Source organism: Capricornis sumatraensis, chromosome 8 (genome assembly GCF_032405125.1).
Source record: "Capricornis sumatraensis isolate serow.1 chromosome 8, serow.2, whole genome shotgun sequence".
NCBI classification, from domain to species: Eukaryota; Metazoa; Chordata; class Mammalia; order Artiodactyla; family Bovidae; genus Capricornis; species Capricornis sumatraensis.
In genome coordinates this window covers 112,361,197-112,382,472 of record NC_091076.1, presented here as the reverse complement: position 1 = coordinate 112,382,472, position 21,276 = coordinate 112,361,197, and positions in this window count along the sequence as shown.

The following is a 21,276-nucleotide window of genomic DNA, read 5'->3' as shown; positions in this document are numbered from 1 at the left end:
CGTTTATCTTGCAGCATTTGTGGAAACCAAACTCCCTTTAGAAAAGGTGGGGGGGGCACCTACTTTCTTCTTCAGAATCCTCCTTACAGAGTGGGCACAGGGCTGCAGCCTGTGGGACTCAGCGCACAAGGTCTTAATTGTCGGCAGTTAGAAGCCCGCCCCGGGGGGGCCCACCCCCTCACACAGCTAGCAGGTGCGGTAAAAGCCAGCGAGAGGTGAACGACAGCTCTGCTCCCCGTGTCTTCACACGTGTAGACGGGGGAGTCGTGCCTCCGTGACCTGATTCTGGTGACACCGGCTGTCCATCTGACACAGGCTGAGGAAGCCTGCAGGGAGCGCTGACCCGGGGTCTCTGCTCCCGGCCCCCTCGCTGACGGATGCTCTGCCGCCCATGGGCCAACGGCTACCAGACCAGGACTCTGTGCCAACACGCCGTTCGCAGCAACCCTTGCACTAGGCACTGGTATTAATATGAGGACATTTAACGCTACTCACTTCTTCACAAGCTCATGAGGGTTCAGTGAGCCACACAGGTCAGCAGGTGCAAACAGGAACCCCAGCCTGCTGCGCGCTCATCCCAGCCGCGGCCACGCCCCACGTGAGAGGTGAGGGGGTGTGGGTCGGCCCTCTGCGCGTGTTCACCCAGCCAGCAAGTGAGGGAGCTGGGGCACGAGCCTGCAGTCTGGCCTGTCCTCCTTGCTGTCTTGGCTGGTTCTCAGAGCTGCGGAGGGAGGTGGAGGTTCCCGGAGCGCCGAGCTCACCACCTGACACTCTGTCCCAACAGGAGGAGACTCCTGACTGTCAGTGGAAGCGTGGCCCGTTTTCCCTCAACATCATCAGCCTCTTGCCTAAGATAAGAGGGCTGAGGATTTCAGGCCTTTTCAATCCCGGGCCTTTGCCTCACTCAGGTGGATGGACGAACCCGGTATTTTCCTTGTGGGATGTGGTCTTGGAGGAGGAGGGAGGGGAGGAGGGAGGGGAGGAGGGAGGGGAGGGGAGAAAGGGGAGGAGGGAGGGGAGGAGGGAGGGGAGGGGAGAAAGGGGAGGAGGGAGGGGAGGAGGGAGGGGAGGAGGAAGGGGAGGGGAGAAAGGGGAGGAGGGAGGGGAGGAGGGAGGGGAGGAGGGGGAGTGAGGGGAGGGAGGGGGAGGGGGAGGGAGGGGAGTCGGCTGCCAGTCCCGCTGGACATGCCAGTTGGTCCTGGTCACAGCCCCTCCCTGCTTAGAACCTGCGTTCACAGAGATGCTGCTTTTTCTGCCGAGTCTCCCTTCTGGAAGGAGGATGGAAGGAGGAGGCGGTGGAGCGTGGGGAGGAAAGCAGCCTGGCTCTGGAGAAACTGCCTGGACGGCACCTGGCGGCGAGCTCGGAACCTGCCGCAGGCTCGCGGCTCACAGAGCAGCCCTGTGGAGGGGGCCTTGCGGGCAGTCACATGGCCCGGCTGGGTTGGCTCCGGGATGCACTCCGGTAACACGCCCCCCAGCGCGGCCTCCCTGCCTCCACCACGTTCTGCCACGACTGACTGGATGCTAGCGGCCCCAGCGGCCCCACCCTCCTGCCCCTGCACCCCTGCCCTCCTCCCACGCGCCCCGTCCGGCCCCCTTCAGCCCCAGGCACGGGGTCGCTGCCGGTCCAGGAGGAACCCCGGGGGCCCAGCCCTCTAGCCCCGCCGCCCGCCCGCCCGCGTTAGCGCGGATGGAAGAGCTGGCCCCTCGCGGGCGAGCCTCCTGAGAGCCGGGCAAGGAGAGAGAAGCGCGTGCTTCTCTGAGGAGCCTGTCTCAGCGGGAGGCTTCCTGCCTCCCCTCCACCCCGTGACTTGAGGTGAGACTGCTGGGGATACCCCGAGGCCCCAGCGGCCTGGACCCGAGCGAGGGGGGGGAGGGCCCGAGGCGGCCCAGGGTCCCCGGAGGGTCTGGCGCTGACCCCACACGTCTGGGCTCCAGCAGACGCGACGGGGTCAGGGTGCTGACTGCGTTTTTAAAGAGACAGGATTTCCAGACTGGACGACGGAACCGAGGGCCTGTGGAGAGGATCAGCACCAAGAAGGAGGGGTCTCACCATCCCATGGGCCCCCCAGGAGAGGCTGGTGACAAGGCGGGGGTGTTGTTCCGTGTGTTCCCCGCCAAGACCCCGCCCCACAGGTCCAGGGCCACGGGGCACGGAAGACCCTGGGAAAGGAGCTGGCGCTCAGCCCAGCTGCCTCGTTCCATTACCCTGGGTGCCCAGTGGGCTCTCGCCAGGTGGTCTGGGCCCTGGTCCCGCCCCTGCCCCGTCCAGAGCCCCCTCAGTGATGCCAGAAGGAGGCTTCTCCCCAGGGGGCTGCGAGGGCTCTGGGACGAGGAGGTCACGGGCTCTCGGCAAACGCTTGTTGGCTTTTCTTGACCAGGAAGGACACAGGACTGGCCACGGAGGCGCTGACCCAGGCCTGGAGCCCTGCGGGAGGGAGGTTATGGGCATCGCACTGGAAAACTGGACAAGGCAGAGATGAGGGTGGGCTTTGCAGAGTCAGAAGCACAGAGACGTCCCGAGAGGCAGGCGCCTGCCCTCCAAGAGGTCAGGGCAGGCAGGAACCTGCGTGTGTCCCCAGGGCCCCTCAGGACCCCAGAGGACACGCGGGTGCCAGAGGACACTTCATGCCAGCTGGCCTCTCCCTGCTGCTCATCAGTGCCACCTGGGCATTCAAAACAAATCCCAATAATGCCAGTTTGCTTCCAAGACCAACGAGTGCCAACCCTCTGTAAGGGTGAAGAAGTGGGAAGGGGTGAGGCGTCAGTATTTTCCAAGAATCCTGGGTGATTCTAAAGTGTAACCAAGGCTGAGAGCCACTCGCTGCCTCACGGAGCCTCTGGCCCTGAAGATGCACAGAATCCACGCTCATGGTTGGACCTCCTCACTTTGGACCCACGCCGAGCCATCCAGTACGGCAGCCACACGTGTTCCCAAGCCCTTGAAATGTGCATGCCTCATTCAAGCAGAGATGAGCTGTTTGTACAAATACACACTGGACTCCTAAGACTTAGTATGAGCAAAGAAAGTAAACACCCCACTGCTGCTGCTGCTGCTAAGTCGCTTCAGTCGTGTCCGACTCTGTGCAACCCCATAGACATGGGTTATATGGTGAAATGGTATACTAGCCTAAAAATATATGGATTTTACCTATGTCTTTATGCTTTTTAGTGTGGCTTTAGAGAATTTTAAATTACATCCTGTGGTTCTCATGTTTCTGTTGGACAGCGATCTGCACACCACCTAATTCAGAATGTGTTCGCCGTCGCTCTTCTACTTGTGACTTCATTACACCTGTTTTTTGATAATAATTTTCCTTAAACTTCATGATTCCAAGTCTATAACATTCTTGAAATGACAAAAATAAGGAAATGGAGAATAGATTAGTGGGTGTTGGGCCTGGAGTGGAGAGGCCAGCTTGCTCATAAGCGAGCAACGGGCAGCAGCCTTGTGGTGCAGAGTGTCCTGAACTGACCGCCTTCCTGTCGGTGCCCTGGCTGCACGATCCCCGCGTGGCGTGGCGCCCCTGTCCCTGCATGGCATGGTGCCTCTGTCCCCGGGTGGCATGGCACCGTGGCGTGGCGCCCCTGTCCCCACGTGGCGCCCCTGTCTCCACGTGGCGCCCCTGTCCCCATGTGGCGTGGCGCCCCTGTCCCTACATGGAGTGGTGCCTCTGTCCCCGTGTGACGTGGGACCTTGGGGTTGGGCTCAGCGGTCAAGAACCCACCTGCAATGCAGTAGGTGATGCAGGAGACGAGGGTTCGATCCCTGGGCTGGGCGGGGAAGATCCCCTGCAGGAGGAAATGGCAACCCCCTCCAGTATTCTTGCCTGGGAAACCCCATGGACAGAGGAGCCTGGCGGGCTGCAGTCCATGGGGTCACAAAGAGTTGGATACAACCGAATGACTGAACTCGGTTCACACCATTGGGGGAAACTGGGTACAGGGCACATGGGTTGTCTCTGTACAAAATCCCATGATTTCTCACAACTGCATGTGAATTTACAATTTACCTAAAAAGGAAACTTAATTAGAAAAGCGCAGTCTCGCATCTGAAACGGTGTTTCTCACGCTTTGCTTCTGAGGCTGCTACGCAGTTTACCCTTTTGGAAAGCGACTTAGCAAACACGCACTGAGTGTTAAGCATTTCATTTCTCTCCATCCCAGCAAGGCTACTTCTGGGAATTGCCACTAAGGGAACAGATAAAAATGTAAGTACAAAAATACACAAAGATGTTGTCTGTGATAGCAAAATGCTAAAACCACCTAAACACTTTTCCGAAAGGGAAGGGTTATATGAGCTATGGTTTATCAACTCAATCTACCATTACGGAGTCGTTATGGGAAATGTTAAATGAGAAAAAGAAAAGTGGGATACAAAACACCACCCGTTTGCTGCTTTGTAAAAAAAAAAAAATCTGTTGACATGTGACTTCGTGAATACACAAATAGTTGCCGTGGTTCCTTTGACTGTAGGATGATGGACGCGCTTGTCTTTCCACTTTACTGCTCCAGTTCCCTGGTTTTGTGGAATAAAAGCCAGCGTATTTTTCGTTTTTAGATCAGTGGTCTTCCGGGTGCTGAGGGACAGCCCCCACCAGGTAGGGGGGTGGTGGCTGACCTGCCCCCTGCTGGCTGACCATGGTGATGCCGTCTGCAGCCCTAAGAAGTGGACACACAGCTGGACAGACGACCAGTTATGGGCAGATTTAGGCCCCGTTCCTGCCCTAAGCCACACTGCCCATTAAGAGGGTAGAAGGAGGACCCTGAGACTTCACAGCGTCTGTGAAAGCTTCCTCAGCCCCATTCAGTACAGACAGGAAGCAGTGGCCATAAGACCCTGATATACTGCCTGTGGAAGTGAGTTGCTCAGGCGCGTCCGACCCTTTGAACCCCGTGGACTGTAGCCCGCCAGGCTCCTCTGTCAATGGGATTCTCTAGACAAGAACACTGGAGTGGGTTGCCATGCCTCCAGGGGATCTTCCTGACCCAGGGATTAGACTCACGTCTCCTGTGCTGCAGGAAGACTCTTTACTGTCTGAGCCACCAGGGAGACCATATCTGGGTCCAATATCTGCAGGCCCCTCGGAATAGGTTCACATGTTCAAGACTCTGAGTGTGAGTTCCTTGAAGACGTCTTTTTCTGAATCAACTGTATATTTAAAAGTCTTCCTAAGTGCTGGTCACTGGGTGTGTTAGCTGAGCTCACTCTGCTGACAAAAGGGGGAGTCTCTAATTTGGCGCCTGCTTTTCACCCCCCTCTCTCCTGGGAGGGGCGTTGGGGGCTTCCAAAGAGCTCTAACACTGCTGCTCAGGGGGAGGAAGGAAGACTCTTTCAACGTTTCTGAATTTCCCAATGTGCTGTAACAAGCACAAATTATTTTTCCAGTTGGGATGTGTGTATGTCTGTGTGTGTGTATAAACTTTCATTTAAAAATTAACAAAAGATGACCTGTATATAAAGAAAAAATATATTTTAAACCAGAGCTGCTTCCTGATAAAGAGTGGCTGGCAATGACCGCCCCCCACAACCCGCTTGTCCCTCCCCCAGGTGGCAGTCCCTGCTTCTTCCTGGGGCGTGATCCAGCCTGCCCCAGGCTTCTGCAATGTTCTATTTTTGTTTTCATTATTTAACTGTGTCCCATATACACGGCTAAGTGGAGTGCTCCGGTCCATAGCTTAATGGACAGCTGACCTCTGTGTGCACTCAAGTCGTATGGAGCTCTGCAGGTCATCAACTGCGGGCTGGGGGGGCCGGATGGGAGGGCACCTTCCTGAGGTCAACTTTAGTCCAAGGCCGAAGACCAGGGACGGGGTCGTGGCTGCGGGGGAGACCCAGGGCAGGGTGAAGCCGGCGGCACACGCCAGGAGGGGGTCAGGGCTGGGGCAGCGTGCAGACCGCCAGCAGCTTGCTCTCGGGGCTGGGGGCCGGCCGCCCATCACCGTGTTCTCTGCCTCCCCCGGCTGACTCGGGACTTGGAGCACAGCTCCTGACCCAGCTGGAGGGGGGCTGTCCTGAGAACCGCCCTTTGGAGAACGAAGGGGCTGCAGTTCCTTTCCCTCGCCGCCTTTCTTAATCATGTAATCGCTAGGCCTTCCAGTGATCTGACCGTCAAGCCCCACGACGGTTACTCGCGCGGGAGCCTGGGGACCGCGGGGGAGTCATCAGGCGGGCAGGGAAAGGCCCAGGCGTGTGTGCGGGCGGCCTGACCGGCGGCGGCACTGGAGGGGCCTCACTGTCGTGTGGGTTCGGGACCTCACAGGCTCCTTCCGATGAGCCCTGGAAGACGCTGTTCCAGAAGGTGTGATCCGCTCTGCGGTGAGCAAACAGGCAGCTGCCAGACGGCCCTGCCCAGGGAGGCGGGCAGGACCCGACCGTGCGTGCTCTGGGGCACAGTCCTGCGTGTCCACCCCATCCTCCCCACGAGGCAGGACGCTTCCCCAGGCAGACGCCAGCACACAGCCCCCCAGCGTGATTCCCAGGACTCCGGCGGGGGGCACCGTGAGGGATCCAGGCTGGGTTGGCCCCGCCCGGGGGCAGGCGTGGCGAGGCAGGGGGCCTACGGCTGCTTCCCAGTGCCCGCTCCCCGGGCTGACTTCACCCCCCGGGCCCTGCCCGCCCAGCGCGCCGGCCCGGGGGCCCTCAGACTGCGAGCGGTCCTCAGCCTTCCCACGGCGGCACGGTTGTCAGGGGAGGCGCGCGGCCCAGTCGTGGGAGCGGGGGGCGGAGATCAATACCGGGAGGGGCGTCTCCGGGCTGTGCGCCCCTCCCGCGCCTGGTCTCCGTCCGCGGCGGCAGGAAACGCGGCTGCGGTTTGACGCTAACGGATCATGGCGTGGGTGAACCCAGGGGAGCTCCCTAATGGCCAGCCGGCTGCCCTTGGGCTGAAACGGGTCCTCAGTAAGGCCCACGGGTGCCCTGTGTCTGACACGCATGTCCTGGCTCCTCTCCGCTGAGCACGGGGCCTGCTCAGTGGGGTCTGAATGCAGGTCACCAGCTGGCTGCGCAGATGAGGGAAGAGGATCGGAAAAACACACGCAGGGACCCCCAGACCCATCGCTCCTGCAGGCACAAAGGTGCCAACCTTGGGCTCAGATGAGCCGAGATCCAAGTGGTGCAATTTGTCACCAGTAACTCCAGTCTGAATTTGCAGAGCTGCTCCGAGGGGACGGTCACGGTGCCTGTGGGGCACAGGGGCCCAGCCGAGGGCCCAGCCGCACCTGGCCCGGCCTGGAGCTGCTTGTGAAGACAAGCTCTGGGTGTGGCTCTCCGGTGCCCCCGGCTTGGCAGCAGCTGCTTTGCCAACGCCGTGCTCCCACCTGCACTCTCTGCTGACCCCCGGGCCCTCCACCCTCTCAGCTGGGTCTGAGGTGGCACCTCAGTGCAGATGCTACAATAATGAAAGACAGCAGTGTGGGTGGGGCCACAACAGCTCCTGGCACGTGGCAGCCACTCCCCCGCCCAAGCTTCTGGAAGTTTCCGAGGGGGTTGGGGGGGCACGGGGGTGCCTCGAGGTCTGGAGCAACGTCCCATGGGAAGCCTTCAGGGCGGCGACTGAGGGTGCAGGAGGAAGAGCGGGCCCCCCCCCCCCCGTGCCTGTGACGGTGCCCCCTGCTGGGGCTCAGGGGTGGGTGCCGGGCCAGCCTTGGGGGCAGTGGATACCCCAGAGCAAACGAAGCAGGTGTGGAAGGACCTTTCCCCTGCAGGTTCCCAGCCTGGCTGGGTCCCCAAAGCCAAGCGTTCTCCACTCACGTCTGTTCGGGTTCAGCCCCCCCAGCTCCGTCACAGCTGTGTGACCCCAGGCTTGTCGCCTCACCTCTCTGGACCCTAGTTTCCCTACGTGCCTTTCGGCTGAAGCCGCACGTTCCAGGTGCTGCTCAACACGACAGTCGGACTCGGTCCCACAAAGACTCCAGGCGGCCCTGATGCTCGGCTTGGAGGGGACGTATGACAGAGCTGAGGTGGCGCAGACCGAGACAGGGCTGGCCTCTGCGCCTGGCTCTGAGACCACGAGCTGACGGCGGTCCCACGCGACCCCCCAGACCGCAGTCGTGTCCTGGGGGCCAGGCTGCCGGGGTAGGTCTAGGAGAAAGGCCAAGATCACAGCCACAGGCACTGCAGGCGTCCCGGCGGCACCATGGCAAAGAGCCCCCTGCAAGGAGGGGGACAAGGATGCAACCCCTGGGTCAGGAAGACCCCCTGGAGAAGGAAATGGCAGCCCGCTCCAGCACTCTTGCTGGGAAATCCCCTTGGCAGAGGAGCCTGGCGGGTTACAGGCCGTGGGGTGGCAGAGTCGGGCAGGACTGAGCGCGCACACACACAGACGCTGCAAGGCCTGGTCCCCGGTGGAGGGGAGTTCAGCGTGGGTGGGGAGCGGGGTTAGGTTGTCCTGATGCAGAAGGTTAAAAAAAAAAGACGTCTCCACACACAAAGCAATCCTGCCAGCCTTCTCCAGGAGACATCTCCTCCAGTAAAGAGGTGGGGGCTGCCTGACCGCTTCCCACCCAGCCATCTCGAGGTCCGTCACAGACACGCCCTGGGCCCCGGAAGGAGGCAGCTGGTACTGGCCTTGGTGCTGGACATGGCGCTGGGCATCCACCAGCCCCACAGACCTGCCAGGCTCCTTCTGCAGAGTGAATGAGGCTGGCCCAGGCACCTAGGGCCTCTGGGACAAAGAGGTGAGCGAGGTTCGCACCTCAGGGAGCAGCCACCTATTTTGAGACCAAGTGAGATTTACACCAGATGTCACTTGCTTCCCAGTGGTGAGCAGGGGTGTCTGTCTGCCTCTAAGTGCAGAGTCAGGACCCAGAAACGCAGGCAGACTCCGGGGAGCCTGGCTTCCTGTGAGCAGGGGTGGAGGTGGGCAGTCAGGAGTGCAGGGTCCGGAGCGCAGGGTCTGGCTCTGTGACCACACAGCTGGAGGCCCTGGACAAATCGCCTCGCAGTCTGAGCCCCTGTGTGACCGTGAAACACAGGTGCCACCGTTCAGAGGGTTTTGGGGAAAATAAGTGTTGATGGAAACGCAGGGAAATCAGAACGCTCGCACGTTGTTGGGGGGAGTGGAGCGTGGCGCAGCTGCTGGGAAAGCTGTGTGGTGACACCTCAGGAAGTTAAACATTGCGTCCTACACTGTGCGACCCCAGGACAGCAGCCCACCGGGCTCCTCCGTCCACGGGATTCTCTAGGCAGAAAGACTGGAGCCGACTGCCAGGCCCTTCTCAGGGGATCTTCCCGACCCAGGGGTCAGTCCTCACTCTCTTACGTCTCCTGCACGGGCAGGCGGGTTCTTAACCACGGAGCCACTTGGGAAGCTTGGAATCCCCAGGAGACCCAGCAATTCCACCTCGAGGGACACGCCTCATAGAACGTTCTCAGCAGCATTCACACCGCCTCTGGAGCTCTGTGTGCTGGGGGTCGGCATCTACAGCACCGTCATCTGCCTCTCAATTTTATCAGTGCACCACCCGATGGGGGAACCACTTGCCCCTTCGTGTTAGAATTAAGCAACCTGAGGCTCAAAGAAGGAAGACGAGGTCACACAGCGGTCAGGCTCCCACCCCCTCGGCCCCCTCTGGGGACGAGGTGGTGAGGAGCCTGGGGATACAGCCCTGAGCAGCCCTGAGCGGCCGAGCCCGCCGTCTGCTCTGCAAAATGGGCTCGCCACGAGGTGCAGCCCCGGCGGTGTCAGTTCTGATTACGTGTGCCACCGTCAGGGGGCTGCCTGCTCTTAACGGGAGAAGTGCCCAGGGACCTGGGCTCCGAGGGGCCTGGCCCTCCCTCTCGGGACCCGAGTGGGGGTGCCCCTCCAGAGCCCAGCTCTCTCCCCAGGCCCAGACCTGCCCCCCTGTCCAGCTGGCCCCTGTGAGCTGCAGACACGAGCATGCAGGGACAGCTGCTGCGGCTTCGCTGGAAGCCCTGCCAGGGGGCACTGGGGGGACCAGGCTGGCTGCCGGCTCCTGTCTAGGCAAGAGCTGCCCCACACCCTCTGCCCTGAGCCGGCGGCCTCAGGCCTGCAGGGCGTCCCTTCCAAGAAGGGCTCACGGAAGCCAGGCTCCAGGCCGGGAGGGCCTGCTGCCCCTCCCTGAGGGGCTGGGAACCTGGGCGTGGGCTCTGGGGATGCGGGGAACCGTCCCCATCCGGGTGACGACGCCCGGCGGCAGCGGCTTCCCTGAGCCACACGAGCTCCGGCAGCTCAGAGTCTGCCTCTGGATAACGAACCCTGGCTCTCATTTCCCAGATGTCCCTCTGGAAACAGGAGCTACTTCGACAGCGAGAAACTAAAATAGCAAACAACGAGGGGCGTGAAGACGGCAGTGGCCCGCCTTCTAAAACGTAGCTCCTGAACCACGTGTCCCCCCTGTCCAAGCCTCTTCCCTCCCTGCCCACTGCCGCTCCTGCCCCGGTGCTGACACCAGGGGCCTGGAACCCCCTTGAGCACTGGGGGGACCAGGGTTCCGCCCTTGCTGGGCCGCCTGTCAGCCCCGTGGTTTCACGGGAGTTACTTCACACCTCCGGGCCTCTGTGTCCTCATCTGTGAAATGGGGATGATAAAGCCCACTGCCCAAGGCTGCTGGAAGCGTGCCAGTCTCCGAGTTGTGCCCAACTCTTTGTGACCCTGTGGACTGTAGCTTGCCAGGCTCCTCTGTTCTCTGTCTCTCCAGGCAAGAATCCTGAGTGGGTTGCCTTTCCCTTCTCCAGGGGATCTTCCCAACGCAGGGATCGAACCCAAATCCGCATTGCAGGCGGATTCTTTACCGTCTGAGCCGCCAGGGAAGCCTCCAAGACTGCTACGGGTACTTAACTAATAGTTTAACCAGCAGCAGGTCTGAACCAGATCCACAGAGGTGGTGCCACTGTCCTTTGGAAATGTCCAGCCTCAGCCGTCCCCCATGCGACTGACACGTGGGATCTGACCTGCTCCTGGGCCCCGGCCCACAGCCCTGAGGTGGGCCCCACATCTCATGAACCTTTTTAAGGTCAGGCCAGCTCCTTGGGGCGCCCAGGACCCATGGTCTGCAGTGACACGCCCGCGGGCCCTGAGGGTGGAGGCTGCGACAGCCGGAGCCTGCCTCCCCCGCTCCCCCATCTGGGCCCTGGTGGAGCCAGGCATCCTGAGCCCCAGGACGGGCCGTGGCCCCCGACTCCACTGCCGCTTCTGCCGGAGCTGCTCGGAGCAGAAGGAGTTCCCGGGCTTTGCCCCGGGACACCTGGGCTCAGACCTCCATCTGCTGCTCGTTAACTGGGCGACCATGAGCAAAGGCGCAGCCTCTCCAACCCCCAGGCCTCTCAGCTGTCAAATGTGTTTGCGAACAAAAAAATTATAAAAAACCCATTCGCCCCCCCAACCCCGGCCAGCCATGCTGCCATCATCACATTTTACCAGCGAGGAAATCTGAGAGCGAGTCACTTGGTCAAGGTTTCTGGGCAGTGAGCGCTGGAGGCCACGTGTGACCCCCAAGGCCACACGCACACCCCCCTCCCCCGTGCGTGCAGTCACTTCAGTCGTGTCGGACTCTTTGCGACCCCAGGGACTGCAGCCCGCCACGCTCCTCTGTCCACGGGACGCTCCAGGCAGGAATACTGGAGCGGGTTGCCATTTCCTTCTCCAGGGGATCTCCCCGACCCGGGGAACTCATGTCTCCTGGACTGCAGGCGGGTTCTTCACCACTGAGCTTCCTGGGAGGCCCACTACCTGCCCCCTCCCCGCCGTCATTTTCACATTTTAAGGGAGCCTGCTGCAGATTGCTGGCTAAGCCTGTCTGGAGTGGGGGGCGGGGTGGAGCGGGCCTGGCGCCCCCAGCTGCACCTCTCCTGGCCTCTGCTCTGTCCTCCCGCCACACCTCCTTCTGCTCAGGCCTGAGCTGCAGACCCAGGGGCCCTCGGGGCTCCATGAGGCGGGGGCTGGGGTCTCCCTTGCAGCACCGCAGGGGTCCCAGAACCTGGGGGGAAAGAGACCCCTCCCTCCTGCCCCGAGCTTTAGGGAAGAAGGGGGCCTGCAGAGGAGTGGGAACCTGCCTGGGCCCACAGTGAGAGGACTGGGCTCAGCCCTGGGCTCCAGTGCCACCCCCAGGCCGGGGCGCTCCTGCTCCTGTGGCGGCCCCTGCCCCACCCAGAAGACTCGCGGGCTGCTCCCTACAGCCCTCCTGCCTCAGGCAGCCGGGCAGGCACAGAAAGTGCCGTCCACCCATTGGGCATCTTCTTCCAGTGAATAAAGATTCCAGCAGTGATGGGAGTTCCCTGGTGGTCCAGCGGTCAAGAGTCCGCCTGGCGATGTAGGGGGTGGGGGTGTGACTCCTGGTCAGGGAGCCAAGAGCCCACGTGCCACAGAGCCACCAAGCCTTCACGCCCCATCTAGAGAGTCTGTCCCCATCTAGACAGCCTGACCCAGCGATGGTCCCTCGTGCCAGAGCTCAGACCTGGTGCAGATAAAAAGATGGATGATAGATGTAGACAGATGAAACGTCAGTGATAGATAAGTAGGTGACAGGTGACAGATGAGAGACAGGTGATTGATCGGTGATGCATCAGCGATACACAGAGGACAGATATATAGACAGGTGATTGATCGGTGATTGATCGGTGATACGCAGATGAGAGAGATATAGACAGGTGATTGATCGGTGATTGATCGGTGATACGCAGATGAGAGAGATATAGACAGGTGATTGATCGGCCGATAGATAGATGGTATAGATGATAGGTGATAGGTTACAGGTTATAGGCAGACGACAGACAACACACAGATTAGAGAATCCAGCAAGGAGAGCTGGGGCCTGCCTGCCCGGCAAGGTCATCCCTGGAAACCACAGGCTGCAGAGACCCCGGAGCCCCAGGACGCAGCCCTCCTCACAGGGCACACGCCTCCTGAGAGGGCCTCACACCCTCGACAGCCCTGCGCACGATGGTCCAGAGACGTCCCCCTCAGGGTCTCTCATCCGGCATTCCAGCCCCGGGGGAGACACCCCCGTGCGTGGTGGGGATGGGGGTGAGGGGTGAGCTCAGTGCTCCCAGGGAGGTCCTCTGCGTCCTGTGCGGACCAGTGAGTCTTAACTCTCGGTTAAGTTTTAAATCCAATTTTCCAGGCATTAATAGGAACATATTTCTGCTGTGAGTCACTTGCAAAGTGGTTAACTGAGATTCTCTAACGCAGAGTTTTGGGGGCCTTGGGGTGGAGCCTGTGGGGGCTGCCCCACGCCCACTGGGCTACGCGGTGGGGGTGGAGCTTCCAGCCCGCTGGCTGCAAGGAGGAGCCCGGTGGGCACCAATTGAGGAGGCCAGAGCCTGGCAAAGGGTCTGTGACGCAGAAAGGGAGGCCCCTCCCCAGCTCTCGGGAAGGGGGTTAGAGGGAGGCTTGACTTCCCTCGACCTCTGGAGACCTTTCTCTGACTTCTCCAGATGGCAAGGCTGCTGCCCAGCAAACAGATGCTCGAATCTGGACCAGGAGCCCGTGGAGGGGCAAGACCAGAGGGTGCAGCCTGCTCCTCCTGCCCCCTCAACCCCAACTTCCTAGGGGCGCAGGGGACCAAGGACGACACCCCCACCCGCAGAGCCCAGGCCCCCGGGGCTCCGGGCCGGCCCAAGGCTGAGCTGGGGCTTGGACCCACTTCTGTGTGGCACACGTTTCAGTCTGAGATGGCAGAGTGTGGATCCTCGAGAACACACGTCCCAGGGGTTCTCCGCGCCCGGCTTTACCTTCTGGGCTTTGGAAGGAGGCGAGGGGACAACGCTCACCTGAGGGCGGAGGCCGGGCTGGCGTCCGCTCCTGCGGCCGGGAGCCCTCCGGGCCTTACTCTCAGAGACAGAGCCCGGGGCCCTCGGGGGAGCCTGGCTGACTGCGCCCGCCCCACGCCCCCTCCTCCTGGACTCCCCCTTCCCGCCTCGCCCAGGGCCCGTCACCAGGGGACCTTCTCTGAGCCCCTCTGGGAAACAGCAGCCCGCACCCCGCCCGCCCTCCTCCCCAGCACGCGGCCTGCTGGCGTGTTTTTTCTTCAGCACATGCGGCGCGTCTCCCTCTAAAGAAAGCTTGCTTCTAAGGGAACGGGATGAAAGTCTTTTCTTCACTGCCCAGGGGTCGGCAGTGGGCAACGCGGGCCTCCAGGGGACCTCGGGGACCTCGGGCCTGCCTCTGGGGGGACACGTTTGGGTGTCACAAAGCAGGAGGGGTGTCTCCCCACTGGGAGAGGCCAGGGCTGCTCCTAAACACCCGGGTGAGCAGAGGACCCCTCCCCCAAAGAAGAGTCTGCCCCCGAGGCCAGCAGTGCCTCCGCTGCGTGCCCACGACTCACAGGAGCAGCCTGCACACAGGAGGTGCTCGGCGACGGACCAAGGACGAAGAGCCACTGTGGCCACCGTCAGCGCCACTCTTCCTTAAGAAGAGCCGCGCTAGGGAACGGGCTTGCAGGGGGCGCTGGTGGAGAGGAGCCCGCCTGTCAAGGTAGGAGAGTCAGACAGGAGGGTTCCATCCCTGGGTCGGGAAGATCCCCTGGAGGAGGAAATGGCGACCCACTCCAGTATCTTGCCTGGGAAACCCCGTGGACGGAGGAGCCTGGTGGGCTACCGTCTGTGGGACCGCAGAGTCAGACACGACTGGATAAATTTAGCACGCACACATGGTCGAGAACCATCTTTAAGGGTGGCCGTGCTATGGGGCTTCATGGCAACAGGTCGTCCCGGGGACCCATGACCTCTGAGCCCCGGCCTGAGCCCTGCCCTCAGCAGCACCCGGACGAGCGGCAGTCGGTCACCGCTGCGCCATCGGCAGGCAGGCCGGGTCCACGGCTCAGGCCCCGGGAGCCCAGGTGACATCGGCCTGCCCCTCCGGCAGCGGGCCTGCTGGGGGCCCCCCTCAACAGGGACGGCCAGTTCTCACCCCCACGTCCCCCCAGCACTGGCCCTCACGTTGGAAGACCCAGGACCGCGTGCCTGGCCGGGCCAGGGGCCACCTCCACGAGCTGTAAGGTGACCCCGGCCAACCCTGCAGCCCCCAGACTCAGGGGTCTGCGTGAAGCACGATGCTCCTGCTCTTTCCCAGGGAAGGCCCCGGGGGCCGTGGGGACGCATGGAGCATGCCCCTCACCCCGGCCAGCACAGCCCATCATCTGCTGACCTGACAAATAACGCGGCGGGTTAAGCAGCCAGCAGCACAGCAAGCCACGCTCCCTCAGAGCTAAGAGCACCTCCTTCAGCCAGAGCCCGTCACACCCCACGCGGCTGCGCAGTCGCTGGCCCCGCCCCCCCCCACGGGACTGGAAGCTTCTATCTGCTCCTTCCTCGTTTAGCAGACCACCTGCCCCACATTCCCGCTGAGAATTCCCACTGAGGGTCACAAATTTCCCTGCCTGACTTCCCCCACACAGACTCCCCAAACCCTTCCTTCTCCTGGGAGCTCACAGCCGCGCCTTTCTCCGCGGAACTCAGAGGCCGGCCAGCACAGCACGTTCTCTCGTTCCTCCCCCCTCCATCTCCCCTCAGGTCCCGAAAGCCTTTAAACAAGTCACCTATGCCTAAGTTTAGTAGCTGACTTAACTGGGTACAAAGCCGCACATAGGCAAAGGAATGAGTCTCAAATGGTGTAATATTAGGCAGCAGACAGCTAGGTTTAGGGGAACAGGACGCTATCTGGTGGGTTTTCCTGGTGTCCCTGAGGTCACAAGTAGCTGGTCCTGATTCTGCCAGGGAGGAAGGCTGACCCAAAACCCAGGATGGACTGAAGGAGCAGGTGTGTGCTCACTGACCACCCAGGAATGAGCCAGGAGGCTGTGGGGGGCAGGCCCAGGGCAGCCAGGGCTGGAAGCCTGAGCAGAACGGTCAGCTCCTCCGAGGTGGGGCTGGGTAAAAACTGGGTTCCTGTGTCCCACCTGCTTTCTGGGAACCTGAGCCCAATCTGTCAGCGTCTCTGACACAATGACTCACACCCTTGCCCCCAGCTCTGAGGACGGCACGAGGGATCCCGACCTCTGGAGTCCAGGGTCCAAGAGTCAGGTGGGGCCTGGAGGAAGCAGAATCGACCGGCCTTGGTCGTCCCCAGTGAGCCAACACGACGCCTGTGTCCTTGTTTCATGTCACACCCCAGCCCCATTGCAGATGAGGGAGCTGAGGTTGGGGCCCGTGTTTCCCACCATGACCTATGGCCTGCCTCCTCAGGTCAAACGTGAACAGTTCAGGCAACCTCCCCCTGCACTCCCCTCCCCAGCCGCAAGCCACGGAACCCCACCTCGCTGGCCGAGAATGGCCGAGGTCTCAAAGCCAGCTCCCAGCTGAGGCGGTGAGGAGCGCAGCCCACCAGGATGCCCCATGCCGCAAAGCGACATGGTGCACAGGGCACCCCACTCCACCCCGCCCTATGTGAGAGGGAGGCTGAAGTCTGGGGTGGGGCTGTCTTGGTGGCCGCTACAATTTTTGCCCCCTTTCTAAGCACCCTGGGGACCTGGCCCTGGGACATGTCCCCAGCTGCCTCCAGCTGCCAAGTCTGTGGAAAAGTGAGGCCGAGCTCGCGTGTCTCAGGCAGGCTGGGGGCTCCGGGAGGGAGTGCCGTCCGTGGGTCAGCAGAGCGCGTAGCCAACCGAGACGCCCGTGGCCCTGGGATGTCCTGGGGCCAGGACAGCAGATCTGAGCCAAGGACTCCTGTGCCCACCCTGGTGCAATCTGGTCTGTTAATGTATCAAACCCTGGGCACGTGGGGCTGCAGGAGTGGGCCTGAGTGGGCGCTGGCGGCAGTGGGGGCCCGTCCTGCTCTCCCCGGGACGGCATGGGGCAGGGGCTGGCACGGGGACCCTGTGGTGTGGCTTCTGTCCAACTAAGTCAGGCCCCCACGTGGGGCCCCGCTGCTGGGTCCTGCTCTTGTCCAGTAAGTGGTGGATCCCTGCCCCTTCCCGATCGAGTCTCAACCATAAAAAGGGACACTGATGTGACCAGTCCCGGGGGGGCAGGTGAGAGCCGGCGGCCCCAGCACTGTGAGCTGGCACCGGGGTCAGCACTGTGGGGCTCAGAATGTGAACCCCCAGGCCCCCTTCCCTCTCCCTGCTCTCTCCTCCTGCCCAGCCAGGTCCCAGGGGATTCTCTCTTCAATCCTAGGAAGAAGCTATCTGACTTCATTAAGAAATTGTAGCACACTGAATCTTCACCAGCTGTCAAATTAGGGTGAGGGCAGAGAGAGAGATAGGGTGAGGGCAGGGAGATAGGCCAAGTCTTTGGAACGGGAGGGGCTTGGGCGGCCGGGGAGGCCGCTGTGTTTCTGGGGGCTGCCGTCTCTGCCTGCACTGCCCGCACGCCCCCGGCCCCGCGCCCGCGTCTCGCCGCGCGTCCATCTCTGCTCCGCGGCCTCTGGCCCGACACGTCCTCCTGTCCCGCTGGACGGAGCATCCTCGCCACCGCCACCGTCCCCGCGGCCCCGCCGGGGCGTCCGGAGCAGGCGGACTCGCGGTGGGACCCCCCGGCCGGCGCGGACCGACGGCCCAGCTCGACAGGCGGTGGGGGGCTTCCCCCCGCACCACCCCATAATCGCTGCCCGCGGCGCTATTCAAGTTTGTCGTGGGCGTGCGCGCCCAGCTTTGGAGCAGGCAGCCCAGCCGCGCCCGCACAGAGGGGGCGTCGTCACCTCCCCCGCCACCCGCGAGACAGGCAGACAGACAGACAGACACGCACACACGCTCCCCGCACCGCGCCCCTCCTGCAGCGCGCGGGGCAGAGGCGGGCGCACTCGGCGACAGTCCGGCCGCCGCCCGGGCCCGCGGCAATGGGGGGGACCCCGCGCGGCGGCCCAGGCTCGGGGGGCTCGGCCCCTGGGGGCCCGCGAGGGGAAAGCCGGTCCCGGCTCCTACCTCGCTGGAGCGGCAGCGGCCAGGCCCTGGTCGCGGGTCCCTCGCCGGCTCCGCGAGGGCTCTGGGAGCCCGCCCCGTCCGTCAGTCCGTCCGCAGGAGCGGCGCCAGCGACCGCGGCCGCAGCTCCGACTCGGGAGGGCGGGGCCGGCGGGGCGGGGCGGGGCGGGGCCTCTGTCCTCGGCCGCTGCGATCTGGGGGCGCCCTGCGCTCGCGGGTTCCACCCGGGAGGTGCGCGCGTGGAGGGGACGCAGCTCCGTGGGCCTTGCAGGTGGCGAGTCGGGGGCTGGGGCGGGGAGCAGAGGGATCCGGGGGCCGCCAGAGCTTGGCCAGGACCCGCCCCCCGGCGCCCTCCCCCACCCGGACTTGAGTCAGGCTTACCCTCAGCTTCCAGCTGCTGCTACAGCTGTGTGCCCAGCCCCATCGGCGTCACCATCCAAAGACAGCTCCGTCACCAGCTGGTGCGGCGACTGCTTCCCGTGCCCTGGGCGCTGCTGAGAGCGCCCTGCTGAGAGCGCCGCGGGCAGCGATTACGGGGTGGTGCGGGGGGAAGCCCCCCACTCCCTGTCGATTTCATCTGCTCTGTGAAATCCTCCCGCCCAACAACCCCATTGTGCGGATGGGAAAACTGAGGCCAGAGCCCTGAAGTGACGTGCCTGGGGCCGCGCAGCGCAGCTCAGACCGCCTGGCTCCCGGATGCGTGCCCTTAAGCACATCGCTTGCCCCTCGGAAGCACAGGATGGAAATATATGTGCCTTGAATGATGCGCTGCGCTCAGATGCTTCAGTCGTCTCCGACTCTTTGCCACCGCATGGACTGCAGCCCGCCAGGCTCCTCTGTCCATGGTCTTCTCCAGGCAGGAACACTGGAGAGGGTTGCCATGCCCTCCTCCAGGGGACCTTCCCGGCCCAGGGATGGAACTCGCCTGCCTTATGTCTCCTGCACTGCCAGGCGGGTTCTTTACCACTAGTGCCACCATAACAACCGATATTTTTTATTTCTTCTTTCTTCAGTTTATATATCTCCTTTATTCTCTGGGTCCCTGAGCTTCGCAGGACGTTGTCATATATGAAAGGAGTCATGAGGCGCTGGAACGACCGAAGGCATGTGGAGAGGCCGCCAGGTGTCCACGGATTTTAGGCCTGGAAACTACCCAGCTTTTTGTCTTCTCCCACCTTCCCCAGGAGACTGTTCCTCTCCACGCCCAGGTCCTCTGGAGAGGCCAGCCCACTGAAGGTCCCCACATCTCCCATCTGGTTGGAGTCCAGCCTCTGGCGACCTCCCAGCTCCCACCAGCCCCAAACTCTTAGCTGGAAGCATTAGATGGAAGTTGGGCTTCAGCCTGATTCTGCCCCTGCCTAGCTGTGTGCCTTGGACAAGTTACTTGACGTCTCTGAGCCTCCCTTTCCTCCCCTGTACCAGGGCCGATCTCGTGGGTATGTGCACTCATCCAGAACATGCTCTTGGCTCAGTTGGTTTAAAGATCTGTTTTTGTCTGTTTTGGCCATCTTAAATTGTTTAATCATTTTGAACAAGGAACCCCATTTTAATTTTGCCCTTGAGCCCACAAACTACGTAGCTGGTGCTGGTGACAACCCCCCGTACTGGGTTACTGCAACACTTCACTGGGGTGACGTTTGACAAACATCTAACACCCAGCTCATGACAGAAGTTAGCTCCCTTTCTCTGGTCTGGTCTTGAAGAGAAGGTCACCGGGTGGACAAAAGGGCCGGGCAGGCAGTTTCATGGGGAGGGGCCAGCTGGGCGAGGGTACGAGAACACCAGTTATGTTCAGGGAAAGGCAGAGGTCTGGGCGGTGGAGAGCGGAGGGCACAAAACGGAGGGCCCCCCAGGCCAGGGCGACAAGCCTTCTGGCTCCTCGAGGAGCTGTGCGCAGACGCCCCAGGCAGGGCAGGTGGGTGGCTCTCTGCTCCACGGCCTCGCTGGCAGCCGGCCGGGAACTGGCTGAGCTAACGAGGCAGGCGCTGGATGCCGTGGGCGGGAGCCCCGCTCCAAGCTGCCGCAGCAGCCTGCTGACCAGCTCGCTGTCGACACGACGGGGAAATTCTGCAGGTGTGAAGCCCAGCAGTGTGCCTGGGGACCTGGGACTCCAGGCCTGATGAATAATGGAGCAGTCCCTCTTCCCAGGGCTTCTTTCTTGCCTTTCAATAATTCATGCGTTCCCGGGGTTCAGGCGTTTCATAAAGCCTCAGCCTTTTCTGAATCCTGGGCCCATCTGATGGCTTCATGCGTCAGGTCTTAATTAGAGACAGACGTGCATGGCAGTGCCCTCAGCCACACGTGCCTTGTTCCTGACAAGGAAAACCTCCCATCACATCCTGGAGGAGGAAGAGGTGCCTGGGGCCCGGGAGGCGGAGGTGGGCCTGGCTGCCCTGGGCGGTGGGGGTGGGAAAGCCCACACGAAGGCACCCCCGGTGGCAAAGAGACTGCACCCCATGTGCTCGGCACCCCTCGAGCCAGGCCTGTTCAGGGGACCAATTCGGGGACGACATCTGAGCAGAGGTGACATGTGTCTCTCCCAGATGGGGACTGTAGCAGCCGTGAGTGCGCAGTCCAAGTTCGCGGCCTTTGGGACTGGGGAGCGCTGCTGTCGCTCTGACGCTCCAAGTGGTATCTCAGAGCAGAGCTTCCTGCTGACCTCTGATGGGCGCACGGCCTGGGGAGGAGAGAAAAGCTTTCCTGTGAAGCCGCTGGGCTGGGAGGGTCGCTGCATTGGCAGCACACTGTGGTCGGACCGATTAGTCTCTCCCGCCCGCCTGCCCTTTCTCGTACTTTCTAGTGCCTGCTGATCACGCCCTTAGGAGCACATGGGCTACACAGCCTGTGCAGGAAGGAGACAGGCTGGGGACCCCGAGCTCCCAGTCCACGTGGTTGCCAGTGGGGATGAGGGGTGAGGGGAACAGGTAGAGGAGGGTGTCAGGATGTCAGGGTGGGTGGGATCGGAGTCTCCCAGCAGATGCAGGTCAAGTTTGAGATGAGCATGACCTCAGGGCCCGGGGGTTTTTCAGTGTGTGTATGTGCGTGCATCCGTGTGTGTGCCTGGGTCAGAGGGAGGGAAGTGGGCCTGGGAGGGCTGGGGCGGGGGTGGGTGGCAGTAGGCGGGGGCCGGGGGCCTGAGCTCAGGTGGAGCCGCTCTGCGGGGCTGGCGGGCAGCAGCAGCCCGGCGCCTGTCCCCCGCAGCACTCGCCTTACTGTGTCGCTGTCCTTGGCTCTCGAGCAACCCTCCAGGCGAGGAGGTGAGTCCCTTCCGTTCCACATGAGGAAGCAGAGGCCTCAAGAAGCCTTTGCCCCAGAAGTAAGGACATGAGGGCGCTCGAAGAGGCTGGCACGTTCTGGCTCGCGGGCATCGCTTCCTCGGGTAGACGCGGCTGCTCGGGGGGCCCTGGGCCCCCCCGCCTCAGGCACCCGGACTGCAAGCCCCTCCTTGCCGATCACCCC